A 16,577-nucleotide genomic window follows, 5' to 3' on the forward strand; every position below is an offset into this window, starting at 1 on the left:
ATTTTAAAGTGACCTTTTCCATGTTTGTAATGTACTAACTCGTTTTTTCCTCACAGCAGGTCAACTCATGTGTGGTTGCAACATAACAGTCCCATTGAGTACATTTTTGAGAAAGGGACATCAGTTGCACCACAGGGCGAGAGGAGGGTGACGAGCACGATACATTTTCTCTCTTCGGTAAGCATTTTTTTGTGTTTTATACTTTTGGAAGTTTGGTTTTTCATGTTGATTTTGAAGTGACCTTTTCCATGTTTGTAATGTACTAACTCGTTTTTTCCTCACAGCAGGTCAACTCGTGTGTGGTTGCAACATAACAGTCCCATTGAGTACATTTTTGAGAAAGGGACATCAGTTGCACCACAGGGCAGGAGGAGGGTGACGAGCACGATACATTTTCTCTCTTCGGTAAGCATTTTTTTGTGTTTTATACTTTTGGAAGTTTGGTTTTTCATGTTGATTTTAAAGTGACCTTTTCAATGTTTGTAATGTACTAACTCGTTTTTTTCCTCACAGCAGGTCAACTCGTGTGTGGGTGCAACATAACAGTCCCATTGAGTACATTTTTGAGAAAGGGACATCAGTTGCACCACAGGGCGGCAGGAGGGTGCGGAGCACAATACATTTTCTCTCTTCGGTAAGCATTATTTTGTGTTTTATACTTTTGGAAGTTTGGTTTTTCATGTTGATTTTAAAGTGACCTTTTCCATGTTTGTAATGTTAACTCGTTTTTACCTCACAGCAGGTCATCTCGTGTGTGGTTGCAACATAACAGTCCCATTGAGTACATTTTTGAGAAAGGGACATCAATTGCACCACAGGGCGGGAGGAGGGTGACGAGCACGATACATTTTCTCTCTTCGGTAAGCATTTTTTTGTGTTTTATACTTTTGGAAGTTTGGTTTTTCATGTTGATTTTAAAGTGACCTTTTCCATGTTTGTAATGTACTAACTTATTTTTTCCTCACAGCAGGTCAACTTGTGTGTGGTTGCAACATTACGGTCCCATTGAGTACATTTTTGAGAAAGGGACATCAGTTGCACCACAGGGCGGGAGGAGGGTGCGGAGCATATTACATTTTCTCTCTTCGGTAAGCATTTTTTTGTGTTTTATACTTTTGGAAGTTTGGTTTTTCATGTTGATTTTAAAGTGACCTTTTCCATGTTTGTAATGTAGTAACTCGTTTTTTCCTCACAGCAGGTCAACTTCTGTGTGGTTGCAACATTACGGTCCCATTGAGTACATTTTTGAGAAAGGGACATCAGTTGCACCACAGGGCGGGAGGAGGGAGCGGAGCACGATACATTTTCTCTCTTCGGTAAGCATTTTTTTGTGTTTTGTACTTTTGGAAGTTTGGTTTTTCATGTTGATTTTAAAGTGACCTTTTCCATGTTTGTAATGTACTAACTCGTTTTTTCCTCACAGCAGGTCAACTTGTGTGTGGTTGCAACATAACAGTCCCATTGAGTACATTTTTGAGAAAGGGACATCAGTTGCACCACAGGGCGGGAGGAGGGTGACGAGCACGATACATTTTCTCTCTTCGGTAAGCATTTTTTTGTGTTTTATACTTTTGGAAGTTTGGTTTTTCATGTTGATTTTAAAGTGACCTTTCCCATGTTTGTAATGTACTAACTCGTTTTTTCCTCACAGCAGGTCAACTTGTGTGTGGTTGCAACATTACGGTCCCATTGAGTACATTTTTGAGAAAGGGACATCAGTTGCACCACAGGGCGGGAGGAGGGTGCGGAGCACGATACATTTTCTCTCTTCGGTAAGCATTTTTTTGTGTTTCATACTTTTGGAAGTTTGGTTTTTCATGTTGATTTTAAAGTGACCTTTTCCATGTTTGTAATGTACTAACTCGTTTTTTCCTCACAGCAGGTCAACTCGTGTGTGGTTGCAACATAACAGTCCCATTGAGTACATTTTTGAGAAAGGGACATCAATTGCACCACAGGGCGGGAGGAGGGTGACGAGCACGATACATTTTCTCTCTTCGGTAAGCATTTTTTTGTGTTTTATACTTTTGGAAGTTTGGTTTTTCATGTTGATTTTAAAGTGACCTTTTCCATGTTTGTAATGTACTAACTCGTTTTTTCCTCACAGCAGGTCAACTCGTGTGTGGTTGCAACATAACAGTCCCATTGAGTACATTTTTGAGAAAGGGACATCAGTTGCACCACAGGGCGGGAGGAGGGTGCGGAGCACGATACATTTTCTCTCTTCGGTAAGCATTTTTTTGTGTTTTATACTTTTGGAAGTTTGGTTTTTCATGTTGATTTTAAAGTGACCTTTTCCATGTTTGTAATGTACTAACTCGTTTTTTCCTCACAGCAGGTCAACTCGTGTGTGGTTGCAACATAACAGTCCCATTGAGTACATTTTTGAGAAAGGGACATCAGTTGCACCACAGTGCGGGAGGAGGGTGCGGAGCACGATAAATTTCTCTCTTCGGTAAGCATTTTTTTGTGTTTTGTACTTTTGGAAATTCGGTTTTTCATGTTAATTTTAAAGTGACCTTTTCCATGTTTGTAATGTACTAACTCGTTTTTTCCTCACAGCAGGTCAACTCGTGTGTGGTTGCAACATAACAGTCCCATTGAGTACATTTTTGAGAAAGGGACATCAGTTGCACCACAGGGCGGGAGGAGGGTGACGAGCACGATACATTTTCTCTCTTCGGTAAGCATTTTTTTGTGTTTTATACTTTTGGAAGTTTGGTTTTTCATGTTGATTTTAAAGTGACCTTTTCCATGTTTGTAATGTACTAACTCGTTTTTTCCTCACAGCAGGTCAACTTGTGTGTGGTTGCAACATAACAGTCCCATTGAGTACATTTTTGAGAAAGGGACATCAGTTGCACCACAGGGCGGGAGGAGGGTGCGGAGCACGATACATTTTCTCTCTTCGGTAAGCATTTTTTTGTGTTTTATACTTTTGGAAGTTTGGTTTTTCATGTTGATTTTAAAGTGACCTTTTCCATGTTTGTAATGTACTAACTCGTTTTTTCCTCACAGCAGGTCAACTCGTGTGTGGTTGCAACATAACAGTCCCATTGAGTACATTTTTGAGAAAGGGACATCAGTTGCACCACAGGGCGGGAGGAGGGTGCGGAGCACGATACATTTTCTCTCTTCGGTAAGCATTTTTTTGTGTTTTATACTTTTGGAAGTTTGGTTTTTCATGTTGATTTTAAAGTGACCTTTTCCATGTTTGTAATGTACTAACTCGTTTTTTCCTCACAGCAGGTCAACTCGTGTGTGGTTGCAACATAACAGTCCCATTGAGTACATTTTTCAGAAAGGGACATCAGTTGCATCACAGGGCGGGAGGAGGGTGAAGAGCACGATACATTTTCTCTCTTCGGTAAGCATTTTTTTGTGTTTTATACTTTTGGAAGTTTGGTTTTTCATGTTGATTTTAAAGTGACCTTTTCCATGTTTGTAATGTACTAACTCGTTTTCTCCTCACAGCAGGTCAACTTGTGTGTGTTTGCAACATTACGGTCCCATTGAGTACATTTTTGAGAAAGGGACATCAGTTGCACCACAGGGCGGGAGGAGGGTGCGGAGCACGATACATTTTCTCTCTTCGGTAAGCATTTTTTTGTGTTTTACACTTTTGGAAGTTTGAATTTTCATGTTGATTTTATAGTGACCTTTTCCATGTTTGTAATGTACTAACTCGTTTTTTCCTCACAGCAGGTCAACTCGTGTGTGGTTGCAACATAACGGTCCCATTGAGTACATTTTTGAGAAAGGGACATTAGTTGCACCACAGGTCGGGAGGAGGGTGACGAGCACGATACATTTTCTCTCTTCGGTAAGCATTTTTTGTGTTTTATACTTTTGGAAGTTTGGTTTCTCATGTTGATTTTAAAGTGACCTTTTCCATGTTTGTAATGTACTAACTCGTTTTTTCCTCACAGCAGGTCAACTCGTGTGTGGTTGCAACATAACAGTCCCATTGAGTACATTTTTGAGAAAGGGACATCAGTTGCACCACAGGGCGGGAGGAGGGTGCGGAGCACGATACATTTTCTCTCTTCGGTAAGCATTTTTTTGTGTTTTATACTTTTGGAAGTTTGGTTTTTCATGTTGATTTTAAAGTGACCTTTTACATGTTTGTAATGTACTAACTCGTTTTTTCCTCACAGCAGGTCAACTCGTGTGTGGTTGCAACATAACAGTCCCATTGAGTACATTTTTGAGAAAGGGACATCAGTTGCACCACAGGGCGGGAGGAGGGTGACGAGCACGATACATTTTCTCTCTTCGGTAAGCATTTTTTTGTGTTTTATACTTTTGGAAGTTTGGTTTTTCATGTTGATTTTAAAGTGACCTTTTCCATGTTTGTAATGTACTAACTCGTTTTTTCCTCACAGCAGGTCAACTTGTGTGTGGTTGCAACATTACGGTCCCATTGAGTACATTTTTGAGAAAGGGACATCAGTTGCACCACAGGGCGGGAGGAGGGTGCGGGGCACGATACATTTTCCCTCTTCGGTAAGCATTTTTTTGTGTTTTATACTTTTGGAAGTTTGGTTTTTCATGTTGATTTTATAGTGACCTTTTCCATGTTTGTAATGTACTAACTCGTTTTTTCCTCACAGCAGGTCAACTCGTGTTTGGTTGCAACATAACGGTCCCATTGAGTACATTTTTGAGAAAGGGACATCAGTTGGACCACAGGGCGGGAGGAGGGTGACGAGCACGATACATTTTCTCTCTTCGGTAAGCATTTTTTTGTGTTTTATACTTTTGGAAGTTTGGTTTCTCATGTTGATTTTAAAGTGACCTTTTCCATGTTTGTAATGTACTAACTCGTTTTTCCTCACAGCAGGTCAACTCGTGTGTGGTTGCAACATAACAGTCCCATTGAGTACATTTTTGAGAAAGGGACATCAGTTGCACCACAGAGCGGGAGGAGGGTGCGGAGCACGATACATTTTCTCTCTTCGGTAAGCATTTTTTTGTGTTTTATACTTTTGGAAGTTTGGTTTTTCATGTTGATTTTAAAGTGACCTTTTCCATGTTTGTAATGTACTAACTCGTTTTTTCCTCACAGCAGGTCAACTCGTGTGTGGTTGCAACATTACGGTCCCATTGAGTACATTTTTGAGAAAGGGACATCAGTTGCACCACAGGGCGGGAGGAGGGTGATGAGCACGATTAATTTTCTCTCTTCGGTAAGCATTTTTTTGTGTTTTATACTTTTGGAAGTTTGGTTTTTCATGTTGATTTTAAAGTGACCTTTTCCATGTTTGTAATGTACTAACTCGTTTTTTCCTCACAGCAGGTCAACTCGTGTGTGGTTGCAACATAACAGTCCCATTGAGTACATTTTTGAGAAAGGGACATCAGTTGCACCGCAGGGCGGGAGGAAGGTGACGAGCACGATACATTTTTTCTCTTCGGTAAGCATTTTTTTGTGTTTTATACTTTTGGAAGTTTGGTTTTTCATGTTGATTTTAAAGTGACCTTTTCCATGTTTGTAATGTACTAACTCGTTTTTTCCTCACAGCAGGTCAACTCGTGTGTGGTTGCAACATAACAGTCCCATTGAATACATTTTTGAGAAAGGGACATCAGTTGCACCACAGGGCGGGAGGAGGGTGCGGAGCACGATACATTTTCTCTCTTCGGTAAGCATTTTTTTGTGTTTTATACTTTTGGAAGTTTGGTTTTTCATGTTGATTTTAAAGTGACCTTTTCCATGTTGGTAATGTACTAACTCGTTTTTTCCTCACAGCAGGTCAACTCGTGTGTGGTTGCAACATTACGGTCCCATTGAGTACATTTTTGAGAAAGGGACATCAGTTGCACAACAGGGCGGGAGGAGGGTGCGGAGCACGATACATTTTCTCTCTTCGGTAAGCATTTTTTTGTGTTTTATACTTTTGGAAGTTAGGTTTTTCATGTTGATTTTAAAGTGACCTTTTCCATGTTTGTAATGTACTAACTCGTTTTTTCCTCACAGCAGGTCAACTCGTGTGTGGTTGCAACATAACAGTCCCATTGAGTACATTTTTGAGAAAGGGACATCAGTTGCATCACAGGGCGGGAGGAGGGTGACGAGCACGATACATTTTCTCTCTTCGGTAAGCATTTTTTTGTGTTTTATACTTTTGGAAGTTTGGATTTTCATGTTGATTTTAAAGTGACCTTTTCAATGTTTGTAATGTACTGACTCGTTTTTTCCTCACAGCAGGTCAACTCGTGTGTGGTTGCAACATAACAGTCCCATTGAGTACATTTTTGAGAAAGGGACATCAGTTGCACCACAGGGCGGGAGGAGGGTGCGGAGCACGATACATTTTCTCTCTTCGGTAAGCATTTTTTTGTGTTTTATACTTTTGGAAGTTTGGTTTTTCATGTTGATTTTAAAGTGACCTTTTCCATGTTTGTAATGTACTAACTCGTTTTTTCCTCACAGCAGGTCAACTCGTGTGTGGTTGCAACATTACGGTCGCATTGAGTACATTTTTGAGAAAGGGACATCAGTTGTACCACAGGGCGGGAGGAGGGTGCGGAGCACGATACTTTTTCTCTCTTCGGTAAGCATTTTTTTGTGTTTTATACTTTTGGAAGTTTGGTTTTTCATGTTGATTTTAAAGTGACCTTTTCCATGTTTGCAATGTACTAACTCGTTTTTTCCTCACAGCAGGTCAACTCGTGTGTGGTTGCAACATAACAGTCCCATTGAGTACATTTTTGAGAAAGGGACATCAGTTGCACCACAGGGCGGGAGGAGGGTGACGAGCACGATACATTTTCTCTCTTCGGTAAGCATTTTTTTGTGTTTTATACTTTTGGAAGTTTGGTTTTTCATGTTGATTTTAAAGTGACCTTTTCCATGTTGGTAATGTACTAACTCGTTTTTTCCTCACAGCAGGTCAACTCATGTGTGGTTGCAACATTACGGTCCCATTGAGTACATTTTTGAGAAAGGGACATCAGTTGCACCACAGGGCGGGAGGAGGGTGATGAGCACGATACATTTTCTCTCTTCGGTAAGCATTTTTTTGTGTTTTATACTTTTGGAAGTTTGGTTTTTCATGTTGATTTTAAAGTGACCTTTTCCATGTTTGTAATGTACTAACTCGTTTTTTCCTCACAGCAGGTCAACTCGTGTGTGGTTGCAACATTACGGTCCCATTGAGTACATTTTTGAGAAAGGGACATCAGTTGCACCACAGGGCGGGAGGAGGGTGATGAGCACGATTAATTTTCTCTCTTCGGTAAGCATTTTTTTGTGTTTTATACTTTTGGAAGTTTGGTTTTTCATGTTGATTTTAAAGTGACCTTTTCCATGTTTGTAATGTACTAACTCGTTTTTTCCTCACAGCAGGTCAACTCGTGTGTGGTTGCAACATAACAGTCCCATTGAGTACATTTTTGAGAAAGGGACATCAGTTGCACCGCAGGGCGGGAGGAAGGTGACGAGCACGATACATTTTTTCTCTTCGGTAAGCATTTTTTTGTGTTTTATACTTTTGGAAGTTTGGTTTTTCATGTTGATTTTAAAGTGACCTTTTCCATGTTTGTAATGTACTAACTCGTTTTTTCCTCACAGCAGGTCAACTCGTGTGTGGTTGCAACATAACAGTCCCATTGAATACATTTTTGAGAAAGGGACATCAGTTGCACCACAGGGCGGGAGGAGGGTGCGGAGCACGATACATTTTCTCTCTTCGGTAAGCATTTTTTTGTGTTTTATACTTTTGGAAGTTTGGTTTTTCATGTTGATTTTAAAGTGACCTTTTCCATGTTGGTAATGTACTAACTCGTTTTTTCCTCACAGCAGGTCAACTCGTGTGTGGTTGCAACATTACGGTCCCATTGAGTACATTTTTGAGAAAGGGACATCAGTTGCACAACAGGGCGGGAGGAGGGTGCGGAGCACGATACATTTTCTCTCTTCGGTAAGCATTTTTTTGTGTTTTATACTTTTGGAAGTTAGGTTTTTCATGTTGATTTTAAAGTAACCTTTTCCATGTTTGTAATGTACTAACTCGTTTTTTCCTCACAGCAGGTCAACTCGTGTGTGGTTGCAACATAACAGTCCCATTGAGTACATTTTTGAGAAAGGGACATCAGTTGCATCACAGGGCGGGAGGAGGGTGACGAGCACGATACATTTTCTCTCTTCGGTAAGCATTTTTTTGTGTTTTATACTTTTGGAAGTTTGGATTTTCATGTTGATTTTAAAGTGACCTTTTCAATGTTTGTAATGTACTGACTCGTTTTTTCCTCACAGCAGGTCAACTCGTGTGTGGTTGCAACATAACAGTCCCATTGAGTACATTTTTGAGAAAGGGACATCAGTTGCACCACAGGGCGGGAGGAAGGTGCGGAGCACGATACATTTTCTCTCTTCGGTAAGCATTTTTTTGTGTATTATACTTTTGGAAGTTTGGTTTTTCATGTTGATTTTAAAGTGACCTTTTCCATGTTTGTAATGTACTAACTCGTTTTTTCCTCACAGCAGGTCAACTCGTGTGTGGTTGCAACATAACAGTCCCATTGAGTACATTTTTGAGAAAGGGACATCAGTTGCACCACAGGGCGGGAGGAGGGTGCGGAGCACGATACATTTTCCCTCTTCGGTAAGCATTTTTTTGTGTTTTATACTTTTGGAAGTTTGGTTTTTCATGTTGATTTTATAGTGACCTTTTCCATGTTTGTAATGTACTAACTCGTTTTTTCCTCACAGCAGGTCAACTCGTGTGTGGTTGCAACATAACGGTCCCATTGAGTACATTTTTGAGAAAGGGACATCAGTTGCACCACAGGGCGGGAGGAGGGTGACGAGCACGATACATTTTCTCTCTTCGGTAAGCATTTTTTTGTGTTTTATACTTTTGGAAGTTTGGTTTCTCATGTTGATTTTAAAGTGACCTTTTCCATGTTTGTAATGTACTAACTCGTTTTTTCCTCACAGCAGGTCAACTCGTGTGTGGTTGCAACATAACAGTCCCATTGAGTACATTTTTGAGAAAGGGACATCAGTTGCACCACAGGGCGGGAGGAGGGTGCGGAGCACGATACATTTTCCCTCTTCGGTAAGCATTTTTTTGTGTTTTATACTTTTGGAAGTTTGGTTTTTCATGTTGATTTTAAAGTGACCTTTTCCATGTTTGTAATGTACTAACTCGTTTTTTCCTCACAGCAGGTCAACTCGTGTGTGGTTGCAACATAACAGTCCCATTGAATACATTTTTGAGAAAGGGACATCAATTGCACCACAGGGCGGGAGGAGGGTGCGGAGCACGATACATTTTCTCTCTTCGGTAAGCATTTTTTTGTGTTTTATACTTTTGGAAGTTTGGTTTTTCATGTTGATTTTAAAGTGACCTTTTCCATGTTTGTAATGTACTAACTCATTTTTTCCTCACAGCAGGTCAACTCGTGTGTGGTTGCAACATAACAGTCCCATTGAGTACATTTTTGAGAAAGGGACATCAGTTGCACCACAGGGCGGGAGGAGAGTGATGAGCACGATACATTTTCTCTCTTCGGTAAGCATTTTTTTGTGTTCTATACTTTTGGAAGTTTGGTTTTTCATGTTGATTTTAAAGTGACCTTTTCCATGTTTGTAATGTACTAACTCGTTTTTTTCCTCACAGCAGGTCAACTCGTGTGTGATTGCAACATTACGGTCGCATTGAGTACATTTTTGAGAAAGGGACATCAGTTGCACCACAGGGCGGGAGGAGGGTGCGGAGCACGATACATTTTCTCTCTTCGGTAAGCATTTTTTTGTGTTTTATACTTTTGGAAGTTTGGTTTTTCATGTTGATTTTAAAGTGACCTTTTCCATGTTTGTAATGTACTAACTCGTTTTTTCCTCACAGCAGGTCAACTCGTGTGTGGTTGCAACATAACAGTCCCATTGAGTACATTTTTGAGAAAGGGACATCAGTTGCACCACAGGGCGGGAGGAGGGTGACGAGCACGATACATTTTCTCTCTTCGGTAAGCATTTTTTTGTGTTTTATACTTTTGGAAGTTTGGTTTTTCATGTTGATTTTAAAGTGACCTTTTCCATGTTTGTAATGTACTAACTCGTTTTTTCCTCACAGCAGGTCAACTTGTGTGTGGTTGCAACATTACGGTCCCATTGAGTACATTTTTGAGAAAGGGACATCAGTTGCACCACAGGGCGGGAGGAGGGTGCGGGGCACGATACATTTTCCCTCTTCGGTAAGCATTTTTTTGTGTTTTATACTTTTGGAAGTTTGGTTTTTCATGTTGATTTTATAGTGACCTTTTCCATGTTTGTAATGTACTAACTCGTTTTTTCCTCACAGCAGGTCAACTCGTGTTTGGTTGCAACATAACGGTCCCATTGAGTACATTTTTGAGAAAGGGACATCAGTTGTACCACAGGGCGGGAGGAGGGTGCGGAGCACGATACATTTTCTCTCTTCGGTAAGCATTTTTTTGTGTTTTATACTTTTGGAAGTTTGGTTTTTCATGTTGATTTTAAAGTGACCTTTTCCATGTTGGTAATGTACTAACTCGTTTTTTCCTCACAGCAGGTCAACTCATGTGTGGTTGCAACATTACGGTCCCATTGAGTACATTTTTGAGAAAGGGACATCAGTTGCACCACAGGGCGGGAGGAGGGTGATGAGCACGATACATTTTCTCTCTTCGGTAAGCATTTTTTTGTGTTTTATACTTTTGGAAGTTTGGTTTTTCATGTTGATTTTAGAGTGACCTTTTCCATGTTTGTAATGTACTAACTCGTTTTTTCCTCACAGCAGGTCAACTCGTGTGTGGTTGCAACATTACGGTCCCATTGAGTACATTTTTGAGAAAGGGACATCAGTTGCACCACAGGGCGGGAGGAGGGTGATGAGCACGATTAATTTTCTCTCTTCGGTAAGCATTTTTTTGTGTTTTATACTTTTGGAAGTTTGGTTTTTCATGTTGATTTTAAAGTGACCTTTTCCATGTTTGTAATGTACTAACTCGTTTTTTCCTCACAGCAGGTCAACTCGTGTGTGGTTGCAACATAACAGTCCCATTGAGTACATTTTTGAGAAAGGGACATCAGTTGCACCGCAGGGCGGGAGGAAGGTGACGAGCACGATACATTTTTTCTCTTCGGTAAGCATTTTTTTGTGTTTTATACTTTTGGAAGTTTGGTTTTTCATGTTGATTTTAAAGTGACCTTTTCCATGTTTGTAATGTACTAACTCGTTTTTTCCTCACAGCAGGTCAACTCGTGTGTGGTTGCAACATAACAGTCCCATTGAATACATTTTTGAGAAAGGGACATCAGTTGCACCACAGGGCGGGAGGAGGGTGCGGAGCACGATACATTTTCTCTCTTCGGTAAGCATTTTTTTGTGTTTTATACTTTTGGAAGTTTGGTTTTTCATGTTGATTTTAAAGTGACCTTTTCCATGTTGGTAATGTACTAACTCGTTTTTTCCTCACAGCAGGTCAACTCGTGTGTGGTTGCAACATTACGGTCCCATTGAGTACATTTTTGAGAAAGGGACATCAGTTGCACAACAGGGCGGGAGGAGGGTGCGGAGCACGATACATTTTCTCTCTTCGGTAAGCATTTTTTTGTGTTTTATACTTTTGGAAGTTAGGTTTTTCATGTTGATTTTAAAGTAACCTTTTCCATGTTTGTAATGTACTAACTCGTTTTTTCCTCACAGCAGGTCAACTCGTGTGTGGTTGCAACATAACAGTCCCATTGAGTACATTTTTGAGAAAGGGACATCAGTTGCATCACAGGGCGGGAGGAGGGTGACGAGCACGATACATTTTCTCTCTTCGGTAAGCATTTTTTTGTGTTTTATACTTTTGGAAGTTTGGATTTTCATGTTGATTTTAAAGTGACCTTTTCAATGTTTGTAATGTACTGACTCGTTTTTTCCTCACAGCAGGTCAACTCGTGTGTGGTTGCAACATAACAGTCCCATTGAGTACATTTTTGAGAAAGGGACATCAGTTGCACCACAGGGCGGGAGGAAGGTGCGGAGCACGATACATTTTCTCTCTTCGGTAAGCATTTTTTTGTGTATTATACTTTTGGAAGTTTGGTTTTTCATGTTGATTTTAAAGTGACCTTTTCCATGTTTGTAATGTACTAACTCGTTTTTTCCTCACAGCAGGTCAACTCGTGTGTGGTTGCAACATAACAGTCCCATTGAGTACATTTTTGAGAAAGGGACATCAGTTGCACCACAGGGCGGGAGGAGGGTGCGGAGCACGATACATTTTCCCTCTTCGGTAAGCATTTTTTTGTGTTTTATACTTTTGGAAGTTTGGTTTTTCATGTTGATTTTATAGTGACCTTTTCCATGTTTGTAATGTACTAACTCGTTTTTTCCTCACAGCAGGTCAACTCGTGTGTGGTTGCAACATAACGGTCCCATTGAGTACATTTTTGAGAAAGGGACATCAGTTGCACCACAGGGCGGGAGGAGGGTGACGAGCACGATACATTTTCTCTCTTCGGTAAGCATTTTTTTGTGTTTTATACTTTTGGAAGTTTGGTTTCTCATGTTGATTTTAAAGTGACCTTTTCCATGTTTGTAATGTACTAACTCGTTTTTTCCTCACAGCAGGTCAACTCGTGTGTGGTTGCAACATAACAGTCCCATTGAGTACATTTTTGAGAAAGGGACATCAGTTGCACCACAGGGCGGGAGGAGGGTGCGGAGCACGATACATTTTCCCTCTTCGGTAAGCATTTTTTTGTGTTTTATACTTTTGGAAGTTTGGTTTTTCATGTTGATTTTAAAGTGACCTTTTCCATGTTTGTAATGTACTAACTCGTTTTTTCCTCACAGCAGGTCAACTCGTGTGTGGTTGCAACATAACAGTCCCATTGAATACATTTTTGAGAAAGGGACATCAATTGCACCACAGGGCGGGAGGAGGGTGCGGAGCACGATACATTTTCTCTCTTCGGTAAGCATTTTTTTGTGTTTTATACTTTTGGAAGTTTGGTTTTTCATGTTGATTTTAAAGTGACCTTTTCCATGTTTGTAATGTACTAACTCATTTTTTCCTCACAGCAGGTCAACTCGTGTGTGGTTGCAACATAACAGTCCCATTGAGTACATTTTTGAGAAAGGGACATCAGTTGCACCACAGGGCGGGAGGAGAGTGATGAGCACGATACATTTTCTCTCTTCGGTAAGCATTTTTTTGTGTTCTATACTTTTGGAAGTTTGGTTTTTCATGTTGATTTTAAAGTGACCTTTTCCATGTTTGTAATGTACTAACTCGTTTTTTTCCTCACAGCAGGTCAACTCGTGTGTGATTGCAACATTACGGTCGCATTGAGTACATTTTTGAGAAAGGGACATCAGTTGCACCACAGGGCGGGAGGAGGGTGCGGAGCACGATACATTTTCTCTCTTCGGTAAGCATTTTTTTGTGTTTTATACTTTTGGAAGTTTGGTTTTTCATGTTGATTTTAAAGTGACCTTTTCCATGTTTGTAATGTACTAACTCGTTTTTTCCTCACAGCAGGTCAACTCGTGTGTGGTTGCAACATAACAGTCCCATTGAGTACATTTTTGAGAAAGGGACATCAGTTGCACCACAGGGCGGGAGGAGGGTGACGAGCACGATACATTTTCTCTCTTCGGTAAGCATTTTTTTGTGTTTTATACTTTTGGAAGTTTGGTTTTTCATGTTGATTTTAAAGTGACCTTTTCCATGTTTGTAATGTACTAACTCGTTTTTTCCTCACAGCAGGTCAACTTGTGTGTGGTTGCAACATTACGGTCCCATTGAGTACATTTTTGAGAAAGGGACATCAGTTGCACCACAGGGCGGGAGGAGGGTGCGGGGCACGATACATTTTCCCTCTTCGGTAAGCATTTTTTTGTGTTTTATACTTTTGGAAGTTTGGTTTTTCATGTTGATTTTATAGTGACCTTTTCCATGTTTGTAATGTACTAACTCGTTTTTTCCTCACAGCAGGTCAACTCGTGTTTGGTTGCAACATAACGGTCCCATTGAGTACATTTTTGAGAAAGGGACATCAGTTGGACCACAGGGCGGGAGGAGGGTGACGAGCACGATACATTTTCTCTCTTCGGTAAGCATTTTTTTGTGTTTTATACTTTTGGAAGTTTGGTTTCTCATGTTGATTTTAAAGTGACCTTTTCCATGTTTGTAATGTACTAACTCGTTTTTCCTCACAGCAGGTCAACTCGTGTGTGGTTGCAACATAACAGTCCCATTGAGTACATTTTTGAGAAAGGGACATCAGTTGCACCACAGAGCGGGAGGAGGGTGCGGAGCACGATACATTTTCTCTCTTCGGTAAGCATTTTTTTGTGTTTTATACTTTTGGAAGTTTGGTTTTTCATGTTGATTTTAAAGTGACCTTTTCCATGTTTGTAATGTACTAACTCGTTTTTTCCTCACAGCAGGTCAACTCGTGTGTGGTTGCAACATTACGGTCCCATTGAGTACATTTTTGAGAAAGGGACATCAGTTGCACCACAGGGCGGGAGGAGGGTGATGAGCACGATTAATTTTCTCTCTTCGGTAAGCATTTTTTTGTGTTTTATACTTTTGGAAGTTTGGTTTTTCATGTTGATTTTAAAGTGACCTTTTCCATGTTTGTAATGTACTAACTCGTTTTTTCCTCACAGCAGGTCAACTCGTGTGTGGTTGCAACATAACAGTCCCATTGAGTACATTTTTGAGAAAGGGACATCAGTTGCACCGCAGGGCGGGAGGAAGGTGACGAGCACGATACATTTTTTCTCTTCGGTAAGCATTTTTTTGTGTTTTATACTTTTGGAAGTTTGGTTTTTCATGTTGATTTTAAAGTGACCTTTTCCATGTTTGTAATGTACTAACTCGTTTTTTCCTCACAGCAGGTCAACTCGTGTGTGGTTGCAACATAACAGTCCCATTGAATACATTTTTGAGAAAGGGACATCAGTTGCACCACAGGGCGGGAGGAGGGTGCGGAGCACGATACATTTTCTCTCTTCGGTAAGCATTTTTTTGTGTTTTATACTTTTGGAAGTTTGGTTTTTCATGTTGATTTTAAAGTGACCTTTTCCATGTTGGTAATGTACTAACTCGTTTTTTCCTCACAGCAGGTCAACTCGTGTGTGGTTGCAACATTACGGTCCCATTGAGTACATTTTTGAGAAAGGGACATCAGTTGCACAACAGGGCGGGAGGAGGGTGCGGAGCACGATACATTTTCTCTCTTCGGTAAGCATTTTTTTGTGTTTTATACTTTTGGAAGTTAGGTTTTTCATGTTGATTTTAAAGTGACCTTTTCCATGTTTGTAATGTACTAACTCGTTTTTTCCTCACAGCAGGTCAACTCGTGTGTGGTTGCAACATAACAGTCCCATTGAGTACATTTTTGAGAAAGGGACATCAGTTGCATCACAGGGCGGGAGGAGGGTGACGAGCACGATACATTTTCTCTCTTCGGTAAGCATTTTTTTGTGTTTTATACTTTTGGAAGTTTGGATTTTCATGTTGATTTTAAAGTGACCTTTTCAATGTTTGTAATGTACTGACTCGTTTTTTCCTCACAGCAGGTCAACTCGTGTGTGGTTGCAACATAACAGTCCCATTGAGTACATTTTTGAGAAAGGGACATCAGTTGCACCACAGGGCGGGAGGAGGGTGCGGAGCACGATACATTTTCTCTCTTCGGTAAGCATTTTTTTGTGTTTTATACTTTTGGAAGTTTGGTTTTTCATGTTGATTTTAAAGTGACCTTTTCCATGTTTGTAATGTACTAACTCGTTTTTTCCTCACAGCAGGTCAACTCGTGTGTGGTTGCAACATTACGGTCGCATTGAGTACATTTTTGAGAAAGGGACATCAGTTGTACCACAGGGCGGGAGGAGGGTGCGGAGCACGATACTTTTTCTCTCTTCGGTAAGCATTTTTTTGTGTTTTATACTTTTGGAAGTTTGGTTTTTCATGTTGATTTTAAAGTGACCTTTTCCATGTTTGCAATGTACTAACTCGTTTTTTCCTCACAGCAGGTCAACTCGTGTGTGGTTGCAACATAACAGTCCCATTGAGTACATTTTTGAGAAAGGGACATCAGTTGCACCACAGGGCGGGAGGAGGGTGACGAGCACGATACATTTTCTCTCTTCGGTAAGCATTTTTTTGTGTTTTATACTTTTGGAAGTTTGGTTTTTCATGTTGATTTTAAAGTGACCTTTTCCATGTTGGTAATGTACTAACTCGTTTTTTCCTCACAGCAGGTCAACTCATGTGTGGTTGCAACATTACGGTCCCATTGAGTACATTTTTGAGAAAGGGACATCAGTTGCACCACAGGGCGGGAGGAGGGTGATGAGCACGATACATTTTCTCTCTTCGGTAAGCATTTTTTTGTGTTTTATACTTTTGGAAGTTTGGTTTTTCATGTTGATTTTAAAGTGACCTTTTCCATGTTTGTAATGTACTAACTCGTTTTTTCCTCACAGCAGGTCAACTCGTGTGTGGTTGCAACATTACGGTCCCATTGAGTACATTTTTGAGAAAGGGACATCAGTTGCACCACAGGGCGGGAGGAGGGTGATGAGCACGATTAA

This window comes from Schistocerca serialis, chromosome 10 (genome assembly GCF_023864345.2).
Source record: "Schistocerca serialis cubense isolate TAMUIC-IGC-003099 chromosome 10, iqSchSeri2.2, whole genome shotgun sequence".
Taxonomy (NCBI): domain Eukaryota; kingdom Metazoa; phylum Arthropoda; class Insecta; order Orthoptera; family Acrididae; genus Schistocerca; species Schistocerca serialis.